The sequence below is a fragment of the Centroberyx affinis genome, unplaced genomic scaffold (genome assembly GCF_046629955.1).
Source record: "Centroberyx affinis isolate AG114_WGS23_722 - 3 ecotype Tasmania unplaced genomic scaffold, CSIRO-AGI_Caff_v1 ptg006361l_1, whole genome shotgun sequence".
In the NCBI taxonomy this organism is placed as follows: domain Eukaryota; kingdom Metazoa; phylum Chordata; class Actinopteri; order Beryciformes; family Berycidae; genus Centroberyx; species Centroberyx affinis.
In genome coordinates, this window is record NW_027283230.1 from 53,511 (window position 1) to 60,477 (window position 6,967).

A 6,967-nucleotide genomic window follows, 5' to 3' on the forward strand; every position below is an offset into this window, starting at 1 on the left:
CTGTTGAGAAGCAGTAACAGGGAAATCTTTCACACATACACATGCACAGATTCACACATAGACAGACAGACAGAAAGACAGACAGACAGACACATACACCTCTGCACACATCGCAGTGACAATCATCAAACAGGGTTTCAGCTCCTGCAGAGATTTGTATGGAAGGAAGCCTGAATGTCAACACAGTGTCTCTGGATGAGACAAGAAGAAGAAGAGGAGAGAGAGAGAGAAAGGGAGAGAGAGAGAGAGAGTGAGAGACAGGAAAGAAAGAAAGAAAGAAAGAAAAAGGAAGAGGGCTCTTAATTGCCAAAGGGATTTCTGGTTAAAATTAAAAAAGAAATGAGAAAAACAGTAAACATAAGAGTGTAGACAACCAGCTAAATAACAACCAAAGAAAGTGATGATGTTTAATAAGGACCAAAGAAAAATAATTCTCATTACAGCAAAATTAAAGCTACATTATGCAACTTTGTAGTAAGCTCTTTGGGTAGGCTAGTATGCTATCTAGCTAGCGACACTCGGCTACCCAGTGCAGGCAACCTGTGTTGGTTGGAGAGTTAGAAGACTTTCATTGAAAACAGTCAGCTAATTTCTCTGTTGTTTAAGCGGGAGGTGTGGCTAATGTATTTTATTTAGCCTATTTGTTGCTATTTCAATTTGAAAGAGTTGCTTGCAGCTTTATATCAAATAAATTGACATTAATCCTGCAAGCAGCTCAGCATCTCGGGAACAAAGCTAGCTAAGTGACCACACCGGCGCTTTTCCCCTGCTTCCTCCAGCATCTATGGTATCTTTGTTGAGGGACTGGCATGAACGATCCTGCAAGCATTTGAGCATCTCTTGTGTCCGGTGCTAAAAACCGGTACAGGGGCACAAAGGTAGTGAGCTAAGTGGCTCTGTGGCGCAATGGATAGCGCATTGGACTTCTAGTCAAGTACATGAGATGTAATTCAAAGGTTGTGGGTTCGAGTCCCACCAGAGTCGCAAATTATGCGCAGCAGCTGGTTTAGTAGTTAGCGAATCTGTCCTTCATGTAAAGTGTACACATTGCTCTGCAGTGTGTTAGTCTCAATGTGTCAAGTAGTGATGGACAGGGCTTTTATCCTGTCAGAATTCAGATTTTTTAGGAGAACATGCAGAGGGTCCAGCACATCGCAAATCGGTTGTGCAACATCGTTTTTGCAGGACAAAAAAACTCATGTTCAGCTCATCTGTTGTAATTTTTTGTGGACTTTTTTTTGTGCTTCACTTTGGAGCTTCTGTGGATAATTTGGTAAATGGGGCATTAGGGGACTTGTTCCAGGACTCATGGACTCAGAACAACGGGGCAGGGGGGATCCATCCACAGAAGGGGCAGAACAAGCTGAGGGCGGGCCCATATAAAGCGATCGGCCTGGATTTACAGTAACTCCTTTGCTTCCAGAGCCTCCACAGCTTCACCTGCACACCGGTGCTTTCCCCCTGCTTCCTCCAGCATCTATGGTAGCCTTGGTGAGGGACTGGCATGAACGATCCTTCAAGCATTTGAGCATCTCTTGTGTCCGGTGCTAAAAACCGGTACAGGGGCACAAAGGTAGTGAGCTAAGTGGCTCTGTGGCGCAATGGATAGCGCATTGGACTTCTAGTCAAGTACATGAGATGTGATTCAAAAGTTGTGGGTTCGAGTCCCACCAGAGTCGCAACTTATGGGCAGGAGGTGGTTTAGTAGTCAGAGAATCTGTCCTTAATGTAAAGTGTACACTCTGCAGTGTGTCATTCTAAATGTTTCAAGTAGTGATGGACAGCGCTTTTATCCTGTCAGAATTCAGATTTTCAGGAGAACATGCAGTGAGTACAGAACATCGCGAATTGGTTGTGCTACATCGTTTCTGCAGGACAAAAAAGTCAGGTTCAGCTCATATGTTGTAATTTTTTGTGGACTTTTTTGTGTTTCACTTTGGAGCTGCTGTGGATAATTTGGTAAATGGGGCATTAGGGGACTTGTTCCAGGACTCATGGGGTGCATCCCAAGTCTCTTAAATTGCATCCACATTTCCCTTACTTGCGTCTTTTCCTTGCGTCTTAGTCCCTCCCACCGAGGATGCATGGAGAGACGCAAGGAAACCATGCGAGGAGAGAGGAAACAAGGAAATATGTTTTTAGAGAAATGAGACGTCCTTTCCTCTGAAGCGCCATGTGAAGCGATGTCCGTTTCTGCATGACAAAACGGGTTGTGGATGAAATAAACGTAATTTAGGTTCCCCGTGTTCTTGCATTAACGTTATAAACATTGAACAAAAAGTTCGGAACTTTGTGTTTGGTAGATGATTTCTCTGTTGTAACAATGCTTCTTGGCAATACATTTTATATCGTTGGAAAGCCTGTTTATTTCCCTTTTAAATGGTGCCTCATTTGTAAGGAACATGCATTTGTGGGATGAGCAGCACAGCTGAGTATGTGGGTTGCGCTCATGAAAAATTTGCCAAATCTTCTCTGCCAATGCCAAACAGCTTATCCTGCTGTTGCTATTGACTCTTGTTTTGAGCTTCCGGTACCCCCAGGTGCTGACAATCAGGTGCCTGATTGGCACCTGCACTGGAACCTGAACATGTGGAGGAACGTTATGTTCAGCGATGAGTCTAGATTCTGCCTACGGAAGTTGGATCGTAGGGTCAAAGTGTGGAGAAGACGGGGAGAACGCTATGCTGATTGCTGCACCGATAGAGTAACACCTTTTGGTGGAGGCAGTGTGATGGTGTGGGGCGGCATCTCCATCACTGGAAAAACGAGGCTTGTCATCATTGGAGGCGATCTCAATGCAGAGAGATATCGAGATGAGATTCCGCAACCAGTGGCAATCCCATATCTCCACAGTCTGGGACCGAACTCCATCCTCCAAGACGACAACGCTCGCCCCCACAGAGCGGGGTTTATCAGAGACTACCTCCAGAATTTGGGAGTAGAGAGAATGGAATGGCCTGCCAACAGTCCTGACCTCAACCCAATTGAACACTTATGGGATCAGCTTGGGCGTGCTGTTCGTGCTAGAGTGACCGACACAACCACGTTGGCTGACTTGCGACAAATCCTGGTTGAGGAGTGGAATGCCATCCCACAGCAGTGTGTGACCAGGCTGGTGACCAGCATGAGGAGGAGGTGCCAGGCTGTTGTGGCTGTGTATGGTTCTTCCACACGCTACTGAGGCTCCTGACTGTTTGTTAAATGAATAAATTGTAAAATTGCCAATATGTCTTGTTTCTTCCTTGTTACTGATAGACTTCAATCATCCAATCCACCAAACAACACCAAACAAGAGTCAATAGCAACAGCAGAATAAGCTGTTTGGCATTGGCAGAGAAGATTTGGCAAATTTTACATGAGCGCAACCCACATACTCAGCTGTGCTGCTCATCCCACAAATGCATGTTCCTTACAAATGAGGCACCATTTAAAAGGGAAATAAACAGGCTTTCCAACGGTATAAAATGTATTGCCAAGAAGCATTGTTACAACAGAGAAATCATCTACCAAACACAAAGTTCCGAACTTTTTGTGCGATTTTTATATCAAAAAGCATAAAATAATGGGCATTTACACTTGTACTGTTTCTCTGCCATCTCGTTCAAATTTGCCAGATGTAGGGGTGGAGAATTGACGTCATGGCGTTCAGCTGAAAGTCTTCCGGGAAGGCTGCTCTCGTGTATCCTCGCTCATAGCTCCTCAGAGATCCCTTCTCGCTCCTAGATCCTCGCTCCTCGGAGCAGAAATAAGAGCTTTGGGAAGATCTTCAAAATGACGGACCAGAACGACTTCCGGTTCAAGCGAGGATCAAGGAGCGAGGAAATATCAAATAAGAGACTTGGGATGCACCCATGGACTCAGAACAACGGGGCAGGGGGGATCCATCCACAGAAGGGGCAGAACAAGCTGAGGGCGGGCCCATATAAAGCGATCAGCCTGGATTTACAGTAACTCCTTGCTTCCAGAGCCTCCGCAGCTTCACCTGCACACCGGCGTTTTCCCCCTGCTTCCTCCAGCATCTATGGTGGCTTTGTTGAGGGACTGGCATGAAAGATCCTTCAAGCATTTGAGCATCTCTTGTGTCCAGTTCTAAAAACCGGTACAGGGGCACAAAAACAGCGAGCTAAGTGGCTCTGTGACACAATGGATAGTGCTGAGAACAAGCTGAGGGCGGGCCCATATAAAGCGATCGGCCCGGATTTACAGTAACTCCTTGCTTCCAGAGCCTCCGCAGCTTCACCTGCACACCAGCACTTTCCCCCTGCTTCTTCCAGCATCTATGGTGGCTTTGGTGAGGGACTGGCATGAACGATCCTGCAAGCATTTGAGCATCTCTTGTGTCTGGTGCTAAAAACCGGTACAGGGGCACAAAGATAGCGAGCTAAGTGGCTCTGTGGCGCAATGGATAGCGCATTGGACTTCTAGTCAAGTACATGAGATGTGATTCAAAGGTTGTGGGTTCGAGTCCCACCAGAGTCGCAATTTATGGGCAGCAGGTGGTTTAGTGGTCAGAGAATCAGTCCTTAATGTACAGTGTACACTCCACAGTGTGTTATTCTCAATGTGTCAAGTAGTGATGGACAGGGCTTTTATCCTGTCAGAATTCAGATTTTCAGGAAAATATGCAGAGAGTCCAGAACATCGCCAATTCGTTGTGCAACATTGTTTTTGCAGGACAAAAAAACTCATGTTTAGCTCATCTGTTGTAATTTTTTGTGCTAAAAACCAGTACAGGGGCACAAAGACAGCGAGCTAAGTGGCTCTGTGGCGCAATGGATAGCGCTGAGAACAAGCTGAGGGCGGGCCCATATAAAGCGATCGGCCTGGATTTACAGTAACTTCTTGCTTCCAGAGTCTCCACAGCTTAACCTGCACACGTTGATTTGTGAAGTCATTCTATGGATGCAATAGTGATTTCGCAAGTTGGATTTATGTGTTGAACAGACTGACGGAGCCTTTAAACGCAGTGCTTTTGTTTTTGTGAATTTCGGAGAACGGACTGCTTGGTGTAGCTTAGCCATGGATGGGAATTCAAAGAACAGCTATAACAGACTGATATGCGTTGTGTGAGTTGGATTCTTCTCGGCAAGACACTCATGAACGCCAGAACATCGCTCACACAGGGAAATTCTCCTGAAGGAAGAGACGACAGACGCCTTAGAGCTCTGTGTGCTTGTTCCTATTTTTAAGCGAGCAACTTGTTCAGTAAGAGACATTTAAGTCAATGGAGATTGGATCATTTATGGCAACAAATGGTTATACAAATGGAAAATATGATGCTCCATTAATTGCAGTTAAGCTTGAAATAACTGTGAAGAGACATTCAAGGGGAGCTGCGTGTGAGCATGTGTCTGAGTGTGTGTTAAAGAGAGACAGACTTTGTTGATGCATTTTTTGTGGGGAGGGTGTGTGGATGTCATGTACTTCAAGATTCACCCCCTCTGAGACTAAAATCATTTATAGGCCTAAGCAGGTTGCCTTGGGTCATCTTAATTTGTGCCATCAGCTTAGCCTAGATGTTGGGAAATATTAGAACTTTTGAATGTACAACTGATATACTTGGGTTTAATACTTTAAGCTGTTATATTGGTCAGTTTAACAGACAAAATGGCTGGAGAGCTTGAAACTAGCACTGTTAATTTTCACTTTTTTCACGTTTCCTGTGTGGGAAAGAAAGAAGAAGACATTTTATTTCAGAAGAAGGAAGATGGAAAATTCTGCTACTAATTGCACACTAATTGCACTCTCTTTTTCGGTTGCCTTGTTCTACATCATATCTGATCTGTGACAAGTGTCTTGAAGAAACCACCCTCACCAACAAAAGAGAATAACACCACAGAGGCAGCGACATCTGAAACATCTTAAACTTTAAAATGCTGAGGAAACCAATTCCAAGCAGCTCAGGATTTTGTTATACAGCACCCTGCTGAGCTGTAGCTGTCCAAAGCAACGGTAAAATAGAAAATGACAATACTTTAAGAAAACTGAAGAATTCACAACAGACAGTCGAAAAAAGAGAAATGAGAAAGGAATATCTCAGACTTAAATCGTCTACATCGAACACATCACAGCATGGGATACTGCTCTGTGCCAAACCAAAGAATGGCATTTGTAAAGGAAGACAGATCACAATCCATGAGGATGTTTGAAAATCTACTTCCATTTCCATACAGACATATATTTTTAGAGATATGCATACTGTATCAGTGACAGTCAATTAAAATACATTTTGAATGGCCTTTAACTGCCAGTCCAAAACATACTATGTTTTGGACTGGCAGTTATATCAACAGCAAGAAAATGTATTTCCAGCATCCAAAATATAGTTCAAATGAATGCTATCTACATGCCGCTACATGTATTGTACACATATGTACAGTTTCTGAACAGTATATGAACTTTTTTTTTTTTTTTTGCTTCATTCACATTGTGTTGGTAGACAGCAAACCAGATGTTTATTCTTTTCAATGGGACAATGACAAGAAACTCGCCTTGCCAACAGAAGTTGAATTTTCCCAAATTCTATCTTCTTTTACCACAGCAGTGAAGAAGACAAACCTGATGTTAAAAAGTCTAGCAAAATGATGTGGTTGCATATGTTTGTGTATCTGCTCTTTTTTCTTCTGTCCAACTAAGACAAAGTAGTGAATAAACAAAACCCTCCTCTTCTAAATGATTACTGTACAACTCCAGATCACAGGGAATGATATGAAACAGATGCCTTGATGCCAAAATAAAATCATATTCAATACATGAGTAATCTGACTCAACTGTCCATTTTGTTTCCCTTCTTTGGCTTCTTATTCATTTACAGTAGGAATCATATTTTATAATTTCTGCAAAGCATAACCTAATTGACAAATTGAAGTAGGCCTACTGAAAATCGACTGTCAAGCAATACTATTTATCAGAAAAGTTTTTATTGTATCAATGCGATAATAAATGGAATCTCTTGTTTATCTAAGTC

At 43.3% G+C, this 6,967-nt stretch overlaps 3 non-coding genes across 3 annotated transcripts; all 3 read left to right on the plus strand.

Moving 5' to 3' along the window:
* Positions 1 to 892: 892 nt before the first annotated feature.
* trnar-ucu (transfer RNA arginine (anticodon UCU)) lies at positions 893 to 984 on the plus strand. The gene is given in 2 exon segments: positions 893 to 929; positions 949 to 984. It is a non-coding gene; the product is annotated as a tRNA-Arg (tRNA).
* Positions 985 to 1,587: 603 nt separating this feature from the next.
* On the plus strand, positions 1,588 to 1,679 carry trnar-ucu (transfer RNA arginine (anticodon UCU)). Its single transcript is given in 2 exon segments — positions 1,588 to 1,624; positions 1,644 to 1,679. It is a non-coding gene; the product is annotated as a tRNA-Arg (tRNA).
* Positions 1,680 to 4,387: 2,708 nt separating this feature from the next.
* trnar-ucu (transfer RNA arginine (anticodon UCU)) lies at positions 4,388 to 4,479 on the plus strand. The gene is given in 2 exon segments: positions 4,388 to 4,424; positions 4,444 to 4,479. It is a non-coding gene; the product is annotated as a tRNA-Arg (tRNA).
* The last annotated feature ends 2,488 nt before the right edge of the window (positions 4,480 to 6,967 follow it).